The sequence below is a fragment of the Trachypithecus francoisi genome, unplaced genomic scaffold, assembly GCF_009764315.1.
Source record: "Trachypithecus francoisi isolate TF-2019V2 unplaced genomic scaffold, Tfra_2.0 Lachesis_group7, whole genome shotgun sequence".
Classification (NCBI taxonomy): Eukaryota; Metazoa; Chordata; class Mammalia; order Primates; family Cercopithecidae; genus Trachypithecus; species Trachypithecus francoisi.
In genome coordinates, this window is record NW_022681472.1 from 100,065,405 (window position 1) to 100,085,742 (window position 20,338).

A 20,338-nucleotide genomic window follows, 5' to 3' on the forward strand; every position below is an offset into this window, starting at 1 on the left:
ATGTGGTGTTCCTTGCACTTCCTCCCATGCACTTTCTCCCAGCAGAATATAAGAGGCAGGCTGTTTCTCACCACCCAAACCCCCGTGGAATGTTTCATTTTGAACAAGGTCTGCAAAATGGTGGGGACATACAAAATGGTGCAAGTTGGACTAACATTCTTGCTTTATGCTTTATTTTTTATTTTTATTTTTTTTGACAGTCTCACTCTGTCACCCAGGCTGGAGTGCAGTGGTGCGATCTCAGCTTACTGCAGCCTCTGCCTCCTGGGTTCAAGTGATTCTCCTGCCTCAGGCTCCTGAGTAGCTGGGACTACAGGTGTGCGCCACCACACCCAGCTAATTTTTGTATTTTTAGTAGAGATGGGGTTTCACCATGTTGGCCAGGCTAGTCTCAAACTCCTGACCTCAAGTGATCTGCCTGCCTCAGCCTCCCAAAGTGCTGGGATTACAGGTGTGAGCCACGGCACCTGGCCACCTACTTTTATATAAAGGGAAGAGGGTGGTTGTTGATTATCTGGCTGCTTCCTGCTGAATAGGGGTGCTGTAATCAGGGTTTGGGTCTTGAAGCAGTGGGTGTCTGACTTTAGAGTGGCTTTCCTGGAGGCGCTGATACTGGACTTGGCGGAGTAGGATCATATCAGTGTCTTTCTGGGTGGCTGCCTCGACAAGGGAGTTCAGCCTTCGGGAGGTAAAGTGGGATATGAAGATGAGTACACACAGGCCAACTGTTAGGAGGAAGAAAATTAGGGGCCTAAGAAGAGGTTACCCAGGGTATCCACATTAGGAGGGACAACCCCTGCCTCCAAGAGTTAGTGGCTTGATGTTGGATTTCTGCAGCCCTGTCTTGGAGCCTGTGGGCTGTCTCGAACAGTGCCGTATTCATGAACATTTAAACAGCCTTCTTGGAGAGCCACACATGTGCACCCCTTCTCAGTGGCTGACAGGTCTGCAGTCCTTTGGTTCTGGAGAACAACTCCCACAGGGGAACCTACTTGCCTTTGGAGGCTTGTGATGGAAGTAGGCATGTCCTCTAGGTATTATAGAGGACTGCAGAGATTTTTATATATGTAAAAGGCAGCTGAGGCTGACACACCCGACCTGCCATTCTGGTGCCACGTGCGACAGAGAGGCTTAATCTTGTTACCAGAGGAAGGAGATGTAGAGCCAGCTTAGCGTGCTTGTGCTCAGAGGAGGAGGAAATAGGGAGAGCCTGCATGGTTTGGTTGTTAGGCAAAATGTTAATGTTTGGAGATTGAAACACCAGGGTGTATGTTTGTAACCCAGCTGCCACCAGGCAAAGATAAGTTTGTTTCATAAAGAAAGAAAAGGTGGGGAGGGGTTTGGCAGGCTAAAGTTGTAAAGGAAGATAGCGAGCTGTGAGAAGATGGGGGGTGAACCCTGAACAAATGTTTTGTTCCAACTTTTTGTTTTTCCAGGTTGAATAGCTGTTAACAAGGGTAAGCCCTGTGAAGGCCAGATAAGGGATGTTGCTGGGGGAGGAGGTGAAGGCTGTTGAGTTTCAGAGAGAGAGAGAAATAGGTTATCATTAACAAATGGCTATTGCAGTACAGGTAGGGCAGAAGGATATATAGGTTGCAGCTGAGGGAATTGTGTGTGCATTTTTTCCAGGGAGCGCCCTTAAGTTGGATACATGGAGAGCGAGCGGTGCTGGCAGAGAGGGGAGGGGTTGGTAAGAGGTGTTTTATGGAATCCAGCTTGTAACATGTTTAGAGGTTACGAGGCAAAGGAGGGTAACAGCCCTGTGTATGACGGTGTGGGTGGATTTGATGGACTACGGGGAAAGGTGTTCAGCCAAACAAGATTATAAACAGGTTTTGGGAATGAATTGGCAGAGTAGGTGAGATGCAGGTTTATTTTGGACCAAGTTTCTGTACTTAGGTTAACAGGAAGGGCTGTGAACTGCTGGATTTGTGTGGACAAACAAATTTAACAGTTGGAAGAAAGAGGGGAGTGTGACTGATTTAAGAGCAATGTGTGAGGCTGACGAAGGGGGCCTGGTTGCCAGAGGTTGGGGGTGAGGATTTAGCATATCCACAAAGGACAAAATGAAAAAAGGTGATTTGAGTAGGAGTGAAATTCTGAAAGGTGCCCTGTAGCCATAGCTCCTGGATTGATGTGAGGAATTCGAGTGGAGTATCCAGGGACGTGGGGAGGGAGAGATCTGAAACAAGGTATGAGATAAAAGATTGGAAATTGGAGGCGGAGAGTGTTATGGACCAGGGCCTTCTGGATAGGCAACTTCTGCAACTCTTGTTAAGCGCAGTGAGGTTGGTCCTGTGAGGGGGGAAGAATATTTTTTGCAGGGGGAGAAAACTTCTGGATGTGGATCTGGAGCTTTTCTTAGTTTGGAATGGTGTATCCAGTGTGGAAAGCGGGTTAGCTTTGCTGCTGTGGGAGTAGCTAGAATAACCTGGTGAGGACTTGTCCACTTAGGTAGGAGAGGGGAGGAGGAGTCTGTGATCCAGACCCAGTCCCCACTGGTTGTAGGGACAGGAAGGAGTGTTTTGAGGATGGACTTTCAGGCAGGGGCAAGTAAGCATTTGTGTACTGTGTGTTAGATGGTGAGAGAGGTGTAATGCTGGCCAAGTATCCCATGCAGGAGGGTGGGGAGATACAGGGAGATTTTGGAGGATAAAGGGGCGTCCATACATATGATCAAATGGGCTTAGGCTGAGGGGCTTGTGAGGAATGGCTTATAAAGGCATGAGGAGAAGTGAAGTTTAGGCCATTTTAACCTCCAGGGAGAGTTTGGATAACTGTTGTTTTAGAAGGGCATTGGCTCATTCAATCGTACCTGAAGATTGGGGGCAATAAGGAATACGGAAGGCCCATTTAATGTTTAGAGTCTTTACCAGCTGTTGGTTAACCTGTGAGACAAATGTTGGCCTGCTGTCTGCCTGGATGAAAGAGGGGAGTCCAAACCGGGGGACAAAATGGGTGAGGAGAATAGAAGTGACAGTTTGCTTTTTCAGTAGTAGTAGTGGTGGTAGGAAAAGCCTCTATCCATCCATACAATCTACTATTGTCAGAAGCTTTTGGACTTATTTTACAGGGAGCATACGGGTGAAGGCGATTTGCCAGTCCTGTCCTGGCAGGTGTCCTCGGGCCTGGCGGGTGGGGAAAGGGGGTGATCTGATGGCATCTTGAGGGGAAGTTTGAGTGCAAAGGGAACATGCCTTAGTGATATCTTTGAGATTGGTGCCCATGGTGGGAGAATGTATACGTTTTTAAGAGCTGAAGTAGAGGGAGGCAACCAGCATGGAAATGGTTGTGCACATATAAAAGTACAGAAGGTTTTTTTTTTTTTTTCTTTTGGAGACAGAGTCTTGCTCTGTCACCCAGACTGGAGTGCAGTGGCGCCATCTTGGCTCAATGCAAACTCCGCCTCCCAGGTTCAAGCAGTTCTCTGCCTCACTCTCCTAAGTACAGGGATTACAGGCGCATGCCACCACGCCTGGCTAATTTTTGCATTCTTAGTAGAGATGGGGTTTCACCATGTTGGCCAGGCTGGTTTTGAACTCCTGACCTTGTTTACACCTGCCTCAGCCTCCCAAAGTGCTGGGATTACAGGCGTGAGCCACCATGCCCGGCCCAGGAGGTTTTTAAAACTTGGCCAAGACAATTTTAGCACTGAGGTAGAACCATTTTTTCCTGAATGGCAGGACAAGTGAGGTTTGTTCCTCCTGGGTATATACAGGGTATATGCTGGAAAAACTGGGCAATAATGATGGGGTTTAAGGGCTGCCTGCCGGGCTACCTAATTTGCTAAAAAATTTCCCTTGGTTACGGCATTTGTAGCCTTTTGGTGTCCCTTACAGTGGATGATAGTGGCCTGCAGTGGTAGTTTAGCTGCCTCCACCAGCTTGTGTGTGTTTGCCATTTACTATGGGGGTTCCTTTTAGCTAGAAAACTCCTTTCCTGCCAGATTAAGGTGTGAGAATGTAGGATGCGGTATGCATATTTGGAATTGGTGTAATTTTTTTTTTTTTTTTCCTGTAACGGAGTCTCGCTCTGCTGCCTAGGCTGGAGTACAGTGGCACAATCTTGGCTCACTGCAACCTCTGCCTCCCAGGTTCAAGCAATTCTGCCTCAGCCTCCCAAGTAGCTGGGACTACAGGTGCCCACCACCATGCTAGGCTAATTTTTGTATTTTCAGTGGAGATGGGGTTTCACCATGTTGGCCAGGCTGGTCTCAAACTCCTGACATCGTGATCTGCCCACCTTGGCCTCCCAAAGTGCTGGGATTACAAGTGTGACCCACCATGCTGGGCCAGGAATCAGTGTAAATGTTAACCCTCTTTCCCTTTGTTAGGGTAAGGGCCCTGGTTAGGTCATCTATCCCTATCTGTTGAGAGGTAGTTCTGCCTGTTGCGAGGTAGTATAGTGGGAGAGAGCATTGGATTCTAGGAGTTTATTTTGGCAATGATGTTGTAACCAGATGCTGGACATGGCTTCTTTAAAGAGCTTCCGTTAATGAACCATGTAGTTGTTCCCTGCAAAGGGGCTTCTGAAATGTCTTGGAAGGGGGAGGGGAGGGAGCCTAAGAGGTCCAGGGAGGAGTGAGACAGCTCAGAGTCAGAGGTGTTTACAGGGAGGAGGGTGGGAGGGTTGAGAGCTTTGCCTTTCTGGAACGTGATTAGATGGTTTCCTATGAATAAGGTGTATACCTGCTGTAAGCAGGATGGTGGGAGGGATAGAAGAGATTGATGGCTCCTGAGGTCCCGTAGGTTATGATGTGTTGGTAGAGTGAGTTTCTGAGCTGCCTCCAAGGCCAGCAGTGTGGCCCACCCAAGATTTTTAGGCAGGGTGGCCAGCCCTGGACGAGAGTCTGGTTGTTTTGAGAGGCACGTCATGGCTTGTGTTTGGCAAAAAGTTTAAGAGCAAGCCCTTATCAGAATGAACACACAGAGTAATGGGCTTGGGGGGTTGGGCAGTCCCTGTTCTGGGGCCATCGAAAGGGTATTTTTTAGTTTTTTTAAAGTGTGAATTGACGGGACAAGCTGGGTTTGGAGGCTCAAGGCTGGGCCCACATGAGGCCATGTAGAGCAGCTTGGCCAGCAAACAGAAGTTGGGAATCCACAGCCGGAAGTATCCCATGAGGCCCAAGAAGGAGAGGAGGTCCTTCTTTGTGTGGGAAGGGGCAATGTCTTGAATTAGCTCCTTTTGTTGGGTTGGGATGGCCTAAGAATTTGAGGTTAGAACTCAGGTGAGTGACCTGGGTTTGGGTGAGTGACCTGGGTTTGGTCTACCTGAGACTTTGCTGGTGAGACCCAATATCTTTACCTATGGAGGAAGTCTAAACGCTGAGTGGTGTGTTGGACAGACAGGTTAAGGGAGGGGCTACAGGGAAGTAGGTCATTGACTTATTGGGGGAGGGTGCTAGGAGCAACGGGAAGTTCAGCTAGGTACTTGGTGAGGGCCTGTCTGAATCGGTGGGGGCTGTCCCAGAACCCTGGTGGGAGTATGGTCCACGTTAGTTGGGTGGACGTGTGGGTATTAGGATCTGACCAAGTGAAAGCAAAAATACTTTGGGAAGCCGAATTTAAGGGAATAGTGAAAAAGGTGTCCTTTAAATCCAATACAGAGAAGTGTGTGGTAGAAGAGTGACTATGGGAGAGTGGCATATGTGGAATGAGAGTGGAGTGTTGGATGCATTGGTATTACCACCTGGTTAACAACTCAGAGATCCTGGACCAAGTGGTAGGATCTTGAGAATTTGAGCTTGTAAAAGTTTACAGATAGGCCGGGCGCGGTGGCTCAAGCCTGTAATCCCAGCACTTTGGGAGGCCGAGACGGGTGGATCACGAGGTCAGGATATCGAGACCATCCTGGCTAACACGGTGAAACCCCGTCTCTACTAAAAAATACAAAAAACTAGCCGGGCGACGTGGCGGGCGCCTGTAGTCCCAGCTACTTGGGAGGCTGAGGCAGGAGAATGGCGTAAATCCGGGAGGCGGAGCTTGCAGTGAGCTGAGATCGGGTCACTGCACTCCAGCCCGGGCAGCAGAGCGAGACTCCGTCTCAAAAAAAAAAAAAAAAAAAAAAAAAAGTTTACAGATAATAGGTTTGAGGCCCCTGAGGCTGCCTGGGTTAGGGGATATTGAGACTGATGATGGAAAACAGAGTGGTTTTGGAGGGTTATTTACCCGGGATGTGATGTGTGGCTATTGTGGGTTTAAAAATGTTCCAAATTTCAGGATTAACAGAAGGCAAGAGGCTGGATAATGAGAATGAGGGGGAGAGGGAAGTGTCTGAACGGCAGAGTAAAATAAAAGGAGCGGAATTGCAGGAGGCAGATTGTATGGAGGCCTGGGATTTACTTAGTATGTCCCGCCCCAAGACAGGAGCAGGGCACTGAGGGATAACCAGGAAGGAGTGGGTGAAGGGGGTGTTGAATAGGTTGCGTAATACAGGACCAGTCTGTTTGTGCCTAGAGGGGATTCCATCAACTCCCACAATAGAGATAGAAGAACTGAAAAGGGGTCTGGAATATTCTAATAAAACAGAGGGCCGGTCGCGGTGGCTCAAGCCTGTAATCCCAGCACTTTGGGAGGCCGAGACAGGCGGATCACGAGGTCAGGAGATTGAGACCATCCTGGCTAATACGGTGAAACCCCGTCTCTACTAAAAAATACAAAAAACTAGCCTGGTGTCGAGGCGGGCGCCTGTAGTCCCAGCTACTCGGGAGGCTGAGGCAGGAGAATGGCGTAAAACCCGGGAGGCGGATCTTGCAGTGAGCTGAGATCCGGCCACTGCACTCCAGCCTGGGCGGCAGAGCAAGACTCTGTCTCAGAAAAAAAAAAAAAAAAAACAGAGTAACTAGTCCCTGTATCCAATTGGAAAGACATGGGCTTACCAGAGACTGACCCTGGGTTCCGAGGTGGTGATGGCAACTGGGGTGGCGGACCCCTGGCCCCATCAGACTTCAGTTACAGGTGGTGAAGCAGATGAGGAGCTTTGCTGAACACAGTCCCACTTCCAGTGTTCCTTGATGCCACAGATGGGGCAAGGTTTTGAGAGTAGGTCTTTGCCCAGTGACTCTGTTGGCTGCACTTAAAATAGGCTTCTGGTGGAGTTTGTTGTAGGGTTGAGGATTTCTGTACATGTTGGGAACTCTGTTGAATGGCAGCTGCCAGCATCTGGCATTTAGCCTGGTCTCTTTTTAACTTTTCCTCTCTATTGTTAAAGACCTTAAAGGCCACTTTGATTAAGTCTCTTTGGGAGGTTTGAGGGCTATTCTCCAGTTTTTAAAGTTTCATTAGAATGTCTGGGGCTGACTGGAAAATGAAGTATAAATGGAGGTAGATTCTTCCCTTATTGGCATTAGGGTTCAAGGTGACATATTTAGGTGTGGCATATTTAGGTATGGCCTCTGAAAGGCAGAAGAAAAGAGCAGGAATGGCTTTATTTATTTTTGGACAGAGTTTCGCTCTTGTTGCCCAGGCTGGAGTGCAATGGCATGATCTTGGCTCACCACAACCTCTGCCTCCCAACTAGCTGAGACTCGGACTGGCTCTCCTTGCTCATCAAGCTTGCAGACCGCCTATTGTGGGACCTTATGATTGTGTAAGTTAATACTTAATCCCCTTTATACAGGCATGCGCCACCATGCCTGGCTATTTTTTTTTTTTTTTTTTTTTTTTTAAAGTACAGATGGAGTTTCTCTATGTTGGTCAGGCTGGTCTTGAACTCCTGACCTCAGGTGATCTGCCTGCCTTGGCCTCCCAAAGTGCTGGGATTATAGGCATGAGCCACCATGCCTGGCCAGGAATGGCTTTATTTATGCCAGCTAGGAGGCATATCATATAGCCTTATTTCTATCTGTCTGCAGAAGTTGCCTGATAATCCCAACTGGGGTCAGTTCCAGGGATAGTTAGGATCCATACTGGGTTATGAGCAGCATCTTGTTGGTGGAGGGTGTCTATGTGGGTCTGGGCAGCTATCCAGATGCATTCCCTGTCCTCAGGGGTGAGGGTACAGGAGAGGATGACATATATGACATGCCAGATAAGGTCATGAAATTGAGTGACATACAGAAATTCTTTGAGGAAGGAGGTGGGATCTGTGCAAAAGGAGCTGAGTCTCTTTTTAAGCTGAGAGAAGTTGAACTCAGATTATGCCTTTGGTCCCTGTGACCTCCTGCAAAGGGAGAACTTTGGAGGGCCTTTGGCTATGTGCCTGGTTTTTGGTGGAAGGGGGCTGGGCATGTGCCTAGTTTGTTAGCCAGGTTGAAATTAGATGAATAAGGCTCCTCTGGAGGAGGAGGCATTTTTGCGGGTTTTCTGTTGAGGAGGAAGATTTGAAAAGGTGAATGGGATTAGCAGAGAGTGAGCCAGGAACACAGATAAGCAAAGCACCTCAGATCATTTATGATTTTGCTGGAGGAAGTCTTTTAGATTATGTTAGATTTGGAAATTGAATGTTTTGGTTTTTGGTATTGACTATTATTGTCCAGTTTACTTGGGGACTAGGCAACATTACAGGGGAAAGTACAGAGGAAATTACAGAGGAAAGTAAGGTGTTCAGTTTTTTGTTTTTGTTTTGAGACTGAGTCTCGCTCTGTTGCCCAGGCTGGAGTGCAGTGGTACAATCTCGGCTCACTGCAAGCTCCACCTCCTGGGTTCAAGCGATTCTCCTGCCTTAGCCTCCCAAGTAGCTGGGATTACAGGCGCCTGCCACCATACCTGGCTAATTTTTGTATTTTTAGTAGAGACAGGGTTTCACCATATTGGCCAGGCTGGTCTCGAATTCCTGACCTTGTGATCGGCCCACCTTGGCCTCCCAAAGTGCTGAGATTACAGGCATGAGTCACTGCGCTCGACCAGCAAGGCATTCAGTTTTAATGGAGTTTGCCAAGCCCTGGGCTTGGAGGTTCTGGATGAAACATCCAAGAGTGGTGTCTTGAGGAGGTTTTCAGGAGTCTTGCCCCATACTGCTGGCCAGAGGGTGAGAAATTTAGAGGATGGAAGTACCCCAGAGGGAAGTGAATACCCTGGAGGGGAGTGAGTTCCCCGATTCCTCCTGGGAGAAGGGACATAGGAGAGCCAGGGCGTCCCTACAGCTCTTTGCAGTCCCCCAGAGGCTGCAGTGGCCAGAGTGGTGAGCGTTCTGATGGCGTCCCCTCAGAGGGCAGGCCACAGTCACCTGGTGACCAGGGAGACCTCTTACCCAGTGCTGGAATTTTCTGGTGAACCCCCTGAAATATGAGAGGAATCCAGAAAGGAAAAAAAGGGAGACTCACCCACTAATTGGAGATGGGTATTGGATGTGATATCCAGCAATGGGATTGATACTTGCTGGAGCTGCCTGGAAAGGAGAAGAAAGGAAAAAGAGGATGAAGAGTTTGATCAGGATCTGGAAGTCAGCCCAGGACCAGAGAAGAAGAGAGAATAAAGGAACAGGGCTGGGAATAGGGAGTCCACTCAGGATCTGGAAGCAGGCCTGGGTCTGGTTTTTGCTGCTTGCTGCTTTCCAGTTGCAAGAAAAGATTTACTCATTTAGAACCCAATCCCCATTCTGGGTTTTGGCATCAAAATGTTAGGTTTTGAAGGGAAGGCGAGGGTTAAAGAATCACACACACACACACACACACACACACACACACACACACACAGAGAGAGAGAGAGAGAGAGAGAGAGACAGAGAGAGAGACAGAGAGAGATTGCAGCTCAAGAACAACACAGGTATATTGCAAAAACCTGTAGAGATGGGGGATAAGCTTAATTCCAGAGCCCACAGCTGCTTACAGGCTGGGGAAATTTATAGGTGTGATGGTTAATACTGGAGAAATGTGAAAAGCCAAGACTGGCCTAGCCTCCCAGCCTACATCTTTCTGCCATGCTGGATGCTTCCTGCCCTCCAACATCTGACTCCAGGTTCTTCAGTTTTGAGACTCGGACAGGCTCTCCTTACTCCTCAAGCTTGCAGACAGCCTATTGTGGGAACTTGTGATTGTGTAAGTTAATACTCCCCTTTATATATCTATTCCATTAGTTCTGTCCCTCTAGAGAACTCTGACTAATACAGATTTTGGTACCAGGAGTGGTTCTGGAAGAACAAAATATTAAGGATGGAGTTCTTTTGTTGGTTTTGGGGTTTCTGGATTTGGCTGGTTAATATGATTGAACCCCAAAATGTTAAGGACTCTACTTCTAATAGCGTGGAGAACACTGATAGTCCTTGGCATAAACTGTTTAGAGAGTTATGCAAAATAAATGCATTTCATGCTCCTGATTCACGGCTCATGAGAGGCAAAGAGTTTGGTAACTCTATACATAATACCTTTGACTATATGTGGAGAACCAAGGAACATGATGAAGCTGGTTGGTTGCTCCTAAGTTCAGTGGACAAGGTGATGAAAGAAAATGATGGCCGGACCGGGTGCGGGGGCTCACGCCTGTAATCCTAGCACTTTGGGAGGCCGAGGCAGGCAGATCATGAGGTCAAGAGATCAAGACCATCCTGGATAACACGGTGAAAACCCGTCTCTACTAAAAATACAAAAAATTATCCGGGAGTGGTGGGTGGAGGGCGCCTGTAGTCCCAGCTACTCGGAAGGCTGAGGCAGGAGAATGGCGTGAACCCAGGAGGCGGAGCTTGCAGTGAGTTGAGATTGCGCCACTGCACTCCAGCCTGGGCAACAGAGCGAGACTCCGCCTCAAAAAAAAAAAAAAAAAAGAAAGAAAAAAGAAAGAAAAAGAGAAAGAAAACAATGGCCAGACAGGGTGGTTCATGCCTGTAATTCCAGCACTTTGGTAGGCCAAGATGGGTGGATCACCTGAGGTCAGGAGGCAGAGGTCAGGTAATTAATGGAGTTTTAGCTAAGGTCCAACTTACAGTGGGTCCAGTGGGTCCCCAGACTCATCCTGTGGTCATTTTCCCAGTGCCAGGATGCATCATTGGCATAGACATACTTAGCAGCTGGCCAAACCCCCACATTGGCTCCCTGACTGGTAAAGACTATTACAGTTGGAAATGCCAAATGGAAGCCATTAGAGCTGCCTGTACCAAGAAAAGTAGTAAATCAAAAACTATTGAATCTCTGGAGGGAATGTGGAGATTAGTGCCACTATCAAGGACTTGAAGGATGCAGGGGTGGTGACTCCCACTGCCTCCCCGTCAACTCGCCCGTTTGGCCTGTGCAGAAGACAGCTGGATCTTGGAGAATGACACTCGTGGATTATCATGGACTTAACCAAGTGGTGACTCCACTTGCAGCTGCCGTACCAGGTGCAGTTTCATTGCTGGTGCAAATCAACAACCTCCTGGTGTTGGGAACAGGCCCCCCAAAATCTGGCCACAAACTGGCCCCAAAACTGCCATAAACAAAATCTCTGCAGCACTGTGACATTTTCATGATGGCCATCACGCCACACTGGAAGGTTGTGGGTTTACTGGAATGAAGGCAAGGAACACCTGACCCACCCAGGGCGGGAAAACCGCTTAAAGGCATTCTTAAACCCAAACAATAGCACCAGCAATCTGTGCTTTGAGGACATGCTCCTGCTGCAGATAACTAGCCAGACCCATCCTTTGTTTCCCATAAGGGGTACTTTTAGGTAATCTAATATCTATAGAAACAATGCTAATGACTGGTTTGCTGTTAATAAATATGTGGGTAAATCTCTGTTCGGGGCTGTCAGCTGTGAAAGCTGTGAGACCCCTGATTTCTCACTTCATGCCTCTATATTTCTGTGTGTGTGTCTTTAATTCCTCTAGCACCGCTGGGTTGGGGTCTCCCCAACCAAGCTGGTCTTGGCATCCTGGTACCTGGTATGCAACCATTGACTTGGCAATGTCTTTTTCTTCATTCCTGTCCATAAGGCCCACCAGAAGCAATTTGTCTTCATCTGGCCAGGCCAGCAGTATACCTTTACTGTCTTGCCTCAGGTGTATCAACTCTCCAGCTTTGTATCATAACCTTATTTAGAGAGAGCTTGATCACTTTTTGCTTCTGCAAGATGTCACACTGGTCCATTACATTGATGACATTATGCTGACTGGATCCAGTGAGTAAGAAGTAGCAAACACACTGGACTTACTGTGAGACATTTGCATGCCAGAGGATGCAAAATAAATCTGACTAAAATTCAGGGACCTTCTACCTCGGTAAAATTTCTAGGGGTCTATGGTGTGGGGCCTGTTGAGATATTCCTTCTAAGGTGAAGGAAGCTGCATTTGGCCCCTCCTACAACCAAGAAAGAAGCATAATGCCTAGTGGGGTTATTTGGATTTTGGAGGGAACACATTCCTCATTTGGGTGTGTTACCCCAGCCCATTTATTGAGTGACCCAAAAGGCTGCCAGTTTTGAGTGGGGTCCAGAACAGGAGAAGGCTCTGCAACAGGTCCAGGCTGCTGTGCAAGCTGCTCTGCCACTTGGGCCATATGACCCAGCAGATCCAATGATGCTTGAAGTGTCATTGGCAGATAGGGATGCTGTTTGGAGCCTTTGGCAGGCCCCCACAGGTGAATCACAGCAGAGGCCTCTAGGATTTTGGAGCAAGGCCCTGCCATCTTCTGCAGATAGCTACTTTCCTTTTGAGAGACAGCTCTTGTCCTGTTACTGGACTTTGGTGGAAACTGTATGTTTGACTATGGCTCATCAAGTCACCATGTGACCTGAACTGTCTTTCTTGAACTGGGTGCTTTCTGACCCATCTAGCCATAAAGTGGGTCATGCACAGCAGCATTCCATTGTCAAATGGAAGTGGTATGTACATGATCGGGCTCAAGCAGGCCCTGAAGACACAAGTAAGTTACATGAGGAAGTGGCTCAAATGCCCATGACTCCACTCCTGCCCCCCTGCCTTCTCTCCCCCAGCCTGCACTGATGGCCTTATGGGGAGTTCTCCATGATCAGTTGACAGAGGAAGAGAAGACAAGGGCCTGGTTCACAGATGGTTCTGCACAATATGCAGACACCACCTGAAAGTGGACAGCTGCAGCACTATTGCCCCTTTCTAAGACATCCTTGAAAGACAGCAGTGAAGGGAAATCTTCCCAGTGGGCAGAACTTTGAGCAGTGCACCTGGTTGTGCGCTTTGCATGGAAGGAGAAATGGGCAGATGTGTGATTATATACTGATTTGTGGGCTGTAGCCAGTGGTTTGGCTGGATGGTCAGGGACTTGGAAGAAGCATGATTGGAAAATTGGTGACAAATTTGGGGAAGAGGTATGTGGGTGGACCTCTCTGAGTGGTCAAAAACTGTGAAGATATTTGTGTCTCATGTGAGTGCTCACCAATGGGTGACCTCAGCAGAGGAGGAGTTTCATAATCAAGTGGATAGGATGACCCATTCTGTGGACACCACTCAGCCTCTTTCCCCAGCCACCCCTGTCATTGCCCAATGGGCCCATGAACAAAGTGGCCATGGTGGCCAGGATGGAGGTGCTGAACCACCATGGGTTCAGCAACACGGACTTCCAATTACCAAGGCTGATTCGGCTACAGCCACTGCTGAGTGCCCAATCTGCCATCAACAGAGACCAACACTGAGCTCTTAATATGGCACCATCATTCCTCAGAGTGATCAGTCACCTACCTGGTGGCAGGTTGATTATACTGGACCTCTTCCATCATTGAAAGGGCAGAGGTTTGTCCTCACTGGAATAGACACTCCAGATACGGGTCTGCCTATCCTGCAGGCAATGCTTCTGCCAAGACTACCATCTGTGGACCTATGGAATGCCTCATCATCCACCGTCACGGTATTCCACACAGCATTGCCTCTGACCAAGGCACTCACTTTATGGCTAAAGAAGTGTAATAGTGGGTTCATTCTCATGGAATTCACTGGTTTTACCATGTTCGCCATCACCCTGAAGCAGGTGGATTGCTAGAACGGTGGAATGGCCTTTTGAAGTCACAATTACAATGCCAACTAGGTGACACTACTTTGCAAGGCTGGGGCAAAGTTCTCCAGAAGGCCGTGTATGCTCTGAATCAGTGTCCAATATATGGTAATATTTCTCCCATAGCCAGGATTCATGGGTCCAGGAATCAAGGGGTGGAAGTGGAAGGGGCACCACTCACCATCACCCCTACTGATCCACTAGCAAAATTTTTGCTTCGTGTTCCCGTGACATTACATTCTGCTGGCCTAGAGGTCTTAGTTTCAGAGAGAGGAACGCTGCTACCAAGAGACACAACAATCCCATTAAACTGGAAGTTCAGATTCCCACTTGGACACTTTGGGCTCCTCCTACCTTTAAGTCAACAAGCTAAGAGGGAGTTACAGTGTTGCCTGGGGTGCTTGAACTGGACTATCAAGATGAAATCAGTCTACTCCACAATGGAGGTACGGAAGAGTATGTGTGGAATACAGGTGATCCATTGGGGCATCTCTTAATATTACCATGCCCTGTGATTAAGGTCAGTAGGAATCTATAACAGCCCAATCCAGGCAGGACTACAAATGGCCCAGACCCTTCAGAAATGCAGGTTTGGGTCACTCCACCAGGAAAAAAACCATGGTCTGTGGAGGTGCCTGCTGAAGGCAAAGGAAATACAGAATGGGCAGTAGAAGAAGGTAGTCATCAATATCAGCTACGACCATGTGACCAGCTGCAGAAATGGGGACTGTAATTGTCATGAGTATTTTTCCTTCTTTTGTTAAAAACATGTTTGTGTTGGCCAGACGCAGTGGCTCACGTCTGTAATCCCAGCACTTTGGGAGGCCGGGGCGGGCGGATCACGAGGTCAGGAGATTGAGAATATCCTGGCTAACACAGTGAAACCCCGTCTCTACTAAAAATACAAAAAATTAGCCGGACATGGTGGTGGGTGCCTGTAGTCCCAGCTACTCGGGAGGCTGAGGCGGGAGAATGGCAAGAACCTGGGAGGCGGAGCTTGCAGTGAGCTGAGATTGCGCCACTGTACTCCAGCCTGGGCAACTGACCGAGGCTCTGTCTCAGAAAAAAAACAAAACATGTTTGTGCATGTATACACTTGTACTAAGAATATCTTCATTTTATTTCATTTTCCTTTATCATGTGACATAAGATTTATTGACATCATGTCAGCATTTAAATATTAACTTTTTTTTTTTTTTTTGAGACGGACTCTTGCTCTGCCACCCAGGCTGGAGTGCCGTGGCCGGATCTCAGCTCACTGCAAGCTCCGCCTCCCGGGTTTATGCCATTCTCCTGCCTCAGCCTCCCAAGTAGCTGGGACTACAGGCGCCCGCCTCGTCGCCCGGCTAGTTTTTTGTATTTTTAAATAGAGATGGCGTTTCACCGTGTTAGCCAGGATGGTCTCGATATCCTGACCTCGTGATCCGCCCGTCTCGGCCTCCCAAAGTGCTGGGATTACAGGCTTGAGCCACCGCGCCTGGCCTTAAATATTAACTTTATGTAATAGTATTTGGGTTGGGGATTGGTTTGTTTCCAGTTGTACAAAAGATAGTTGTATTTTAGGCGTAATTATCACATTATTGTCTTTATTTGAAGATTATGTATGATCTCAGGAGATGTGTATGGGTTCAAGTTGACAAGGGGTGGGCTTGAAATGGTTAATAATGAGTGTCAACTTGATTGGATTGAAGAATGCAAAGTATTGATCCTGGGTGTCTATGCAAGGGTGTTGCCAAAGGATATCAACATTCGAGTCAGTGGGCTGGGGAAAGCATACCCACCCTTAATCTGGTGGGAACCATCTAATCAGATACCAGTGAATATAAAGCAAGCAGAAAAACATGAAAAGGAGAGACTGGCCTAGCCTCCCAGCCTACATCTTTCTTCCATGCTGGATGCTTCCTGTCCTGGAACATAGGACTTCCAAGTTCTTCCATATATATGTATGTGTATGTATATATGTATGTATGTGTGTGTGTATATATATGTATATATTCTATTTTGTCCCTCTAGAGAACCCTAATACACACTACTACCACCCAAAAGTTTCCCCCACTCCAGGGCAAGTCCAAGTCCTAGACAAGACACTCCCAGCCTCTATCACCAGCCCCTCCGTACACTGAGTGGCTGTTGGTGGCCAGAGATTTCCCAGCCTATTTTTTGGGAATGCCCCCTCTCCCTCAGGGATGCCTCAGGGATGCCTGGCACATGCCAAGCCCAGTGTGCTGTCATCTTCCTCCAGAGAAGGGATGAGTCATACCACTGTCTCCTCACACTGGACATGGGATAGCCACAGCAGAAGCTGTTGCAGGAAGTCAGGGACCCCAAATGGAGGGACCGGCTGAAGCCATGGCAGAAGAACATAAATTGTGAAGATTTCATGGACATTTATCACTTCCCCAATAAATACTCTTGTGATTTCCTATGCCTGTCTTTACTATCTCTTAATCCTGTCATCTTCGTAAGTGGAGGATGTATGCCTCAGGACCCTGTGATGATTGCATTAACTGCACAAATTGTTTGTAAGGCATGTGTGTTTGAACAATGTGAAATCTGGGCACCTTAAGAACAGGATCACAGCGATTTTTCAGGGAACAAGGGAGGTAACTTTAAAGTCTGTCTGTGGGCTGGGCAGGACAGAGGCATATTTCTCTTATTACTGAAAACGGGTAAGAGAAGTATTGCTGAATTCTTTCCCCAATAAGGAATATTAATAATTAACAGTCCTGGGAAAAGAATGCATTCCCAGGGTGGGGCCTCTGAAATAGCCACTCTGGGGGTGTCTGCCTTATGCAGATGTAGATAGGGATGAAACATGCCCTAGTCTCCTGCAGCACCCCCAGGATTGCTAGGATTAGGAAATTCCAGCCTGGCAAATTCGAGTCAGACTGGTTCTCTGCTCTTGAACCTTGTTTATCAATGACAATGCATGCACAGTGGGACATGGAAGTTCATTAGTGATTCGCGTTTCACCCTGACCTTGTGATCTTGCCCTGACCTCCTGCCTTGTGATCTTTTATTGCCCTTAAAGCATGTGACCTCTGTGACCCACACCCTATTTGTGCACTCCCTCCCCTTTGAAAATTGCTAATAAAAACTTGCAGTTTTACATCTCAGGGGGCATCAAGGAACCTGCTGACATGTGATGTCTCCCCCAGACACCCAGCTTTAAAATTTCTCTCTCTTGTACTCTTTCCCTTTATTTCTCAGACCAGCTGACACTTAGGGAAATAGAAAAGAACCCACGTTGAATATCGGGGGTGGGGTTTCCCCCAGTAAGAAGCCACTTTATGGCCCAGAGAAATTCTAGGGAAAAAGGATTGTATTAATTGATAATATCATCAACAATGCATGAAAGCACACATCTTCTCATACCTGGTCATTACAGGATAATCTTTACTGATTAGTGGGTAGGTAGCATGTTATTTGTTTTGGGATTGGCACACTTGAGCCTTTTCCAGGCTTCCATGGTTGTATATTCTCTTCTTTGGAGTGTTCTGTTCATGTCCTATGATCACTGATTTGTAGATCTTTATGCCAAAGTTATTGATCTTTCTTCACTACAAATACTTGTTCCAGTCACTACTTTTTTATTGGAAAGCGTCAGATTATACACAGAAATAAATTCCAGGCAGACTAAAATGTTTTCCAAAATAATAGAAAATTTGAAGAGAACCGTTTCAAATTCTTAGTAGCTGTTAGGATAAACAATTTTAAAAGAAATATGTATGTATTTTTTGTGACAAGGTCTCGCTCTGTTGTCCAGGCTAGAGTGCAGTAGTATGCTCATAGCTCACTAGTCTTGAACTCCCAGCTTCAATCAATCCTCCCACCTTAGCCTCCTGCATATCTGGGACTACAGGCGCAAACCACCACACCCAGCTAATTTTTATTTTTTATTTTTTATTTTTTATTTTTTTTAGAGAGGCATTTTCACCATGTTGGTCTGGCTGGTCTTAAAGTCCTGGGCTCAAGCGATCTGCCCACCTCAGCCTCCCAAAGTGGTGGGATTACAGGTGTGAGCCATTGTGCCTAGCCAAAGAGAAGTATTTAAATACCTAAAACATACAGACTTCTGAATAAAACAAATCCAAAATAAAGGTGGAATGCTGCCGACAAATCAGAGGCAGCAGATAATGGTTGAGAAGGCTGTTATCAGCATGAAAGTTCAGGGCCCTGGCCTTTGATATTATATTCCAAAAAGGTAGACAGCCCATATTTCCAGTAGGTCATGTGCCACCTTTCTCCTTGGAGAGGAGGAAGTGAGTGGCAAGAATACATGGCCTGGGAATCCTCCTCAGAAAGAAGGGCATTGAAGCCCACTTCCTGGCTCCATGGACACCTGAGCCTGCATTCTCGCCAGTGGATCAATGGCAGCCTGACACAGCAAGAACAGGCAGAATGATATTAAGCTCACTTTAAGAAGGCAGGAAAACAAACTATACTTTTTGGAAGGATTTCCCTGAAAACCTAGGTCACTGGAATCCAGAATAACTTGTACTGTGTAACTTGTCCTGTGATACACAGTCTTTCTAAAATGTTCCTGTGTATTGAATTTAACTGAATTATTCTCTTCTTAATTGGAATATGACTTTGTCTTTAATGATTAGAAATTGGGGCCTGAATAGTAGTGGGCACTGAGCAGCTGCCACTGAGTCACATGCCAGCTGCGGACTCAACTAATACAGGTTAGCAGCTTCCCTTCATAGAAGATTTAAGATAGCACCACAGTGTTCTCATTTTCTCTCTAAATTAACATTGATGTGATCTCAGGTTTCTGGACTTTCACCTCAGTGATCTCATCTAGGAACCTGAGTGATCTCTTGGCTCTGAAGTAACACCTCAGTAATCTCAGTTCCTCTTTGGACTATTACCTCAGTGATCTCAACTCCATTCTGAAGTAACATCTCAGTGGTCATAGCTTTTCCCTAAAGTAACCTCTTTTTAAAGCGTCACCCCTAGTGATCTCAACCTTTCTCTAAAAAATCACCTTAGTGATTTCAGCCATCTCTGAAGTAACACCTGTGGGATCTCAACTCCAGTAAACAGCTGGAGTTGTTTCGTCTCCTTTCTAAAGTAACAGCTTAGTGATCTCATTTCCTTTCTGAAGAATCACGTCAGCAGTCTCAGCCTCTGTTAAGTAACATCTCTGTGATCTCAGCTTCTAACACCTGAGGGATATCATCGTGGTCCTGAATAATACCTCAGTAACCTCAGCTCCTCCCTTAAGTAACACCTCATTGATATCAGCTTTTCTCTGAAGCAGAACCTCAGTGATCTCAGCTCCTAAGTAACATCTCAGCATTCTCATCTTTCTGATGGTACAATATAGTGATTTCACTTCCTTTATGAAATAGCAGTCAGTGACCTCCATTCTGGAGTTTCACGTTAGTGATTTCAACTTCTCTGAAGAGACACCTCTGTGATCTCAGCTTCTCTGAAGAATTACCTCAATGATCTATCTCTAAAGTATTACCTTAGTATCCCATTTACGTTATTTCAGCTCCTCTGTAGTAAACCTCAGTGGTCAGAGCCACTCTGCAGTACCCGTTAGTGATGTCTGTTCCTTTCAGAAGTAACACCCAGTGATCTCACCTCCTCTCTGAAACACCTCAGTGTACTCAGATCCTCTGAAGTAACACAAATTGTCTCTCTTTCTGAAGTGACACCTCAGTGATCTCAGCTCTTCTCCAAAGAAACAGTTACGCTCTTGTCTTCTCTGAAGTAACACCTTAGTTATTTCATCTATCGGAAACAACACCTCAGGGAATGGACAACGCCTCTAAAGTTAACACCTCAGTTACCTGAGCTAATCTGAAGTTTTACTTCAGTGATCTCAGTCCCTCTGAAGTAACATCTCAGTAATAGTAGTTCCTCTGGAATTTCACTTCAGTGGTTTCAGTTGCTCTGAAGTAAAACACTAGTGATGTCAGCTCCTTTCTCAAGTTAACAAATCAGTTACCAGTTCCTCTCTGGAGTTAATACCTCACTGTTGTCAGTTTCTCTCACCAGTGTCTGTACATAGAAGGGGGAACAAGCTTTTGTCTACATCGTGGTGTTTTGCTGTGGACTTAAGGATCAATGCCTGGATGGGCACAGCGGCTCATGCCTGTAATCCTAACCTTTTGGGAAGCTGAGGTGGGAGGATTGCTTCAGCCCAGGAGTTTGAAGCAGCAGTGAGCCATGATGGCACCACTGCACTCCAACCTGGTGACAGAGCAAGACCGTCTGTAAAACAAACAAACAAAAAGGAACAATATCCTAGTGCCTATTTCTTCCCCACCAAGCTGACAGATGTTGGGGGTGGGGGCCTGGGGTGAAGACAGCCCTTCTCTATCTCAGGCACTTAACATGTTGAGAATTTGAAGTGGCTTGAATCTCATACATTTGATTCCTTTGTAGCTGGCTGCTACCAGAAATGGTTCTGATTCAGTTTTTTTTTTTTTTTTTTGAGATGGAGTCTCG

The 20,338-nt window shown here is 46.9% G+C and overlaps 1 long non-coding RNA gene across 3 annotated transcripts in view; it reads left to right on the forward strand.

Annotated features, from left to right (window-relative positions):
- The window catches only part of LOC117079512, a 45,202-nt gene that overhangs the window by 5,948 nt on the left and 18,916 nt on the right, over positions 1-20,338 (forward strand). The window contains exon 1 of one of the 3 annotated variants that reach the window (XR_004435483.1): positions 7,548-7,587. The exons of the other annotated variants lie outside the window; for them this stretch is intronic. This is a non-coding gene — a long non-coding RNA (uncharacterized LOC117079512). Of the gene's footprint in view, positions 1-7,547; positions 7,588-20,338 lie in introns of those variants that run through there. 3 annotated transcript variants of the gene reach the window in all.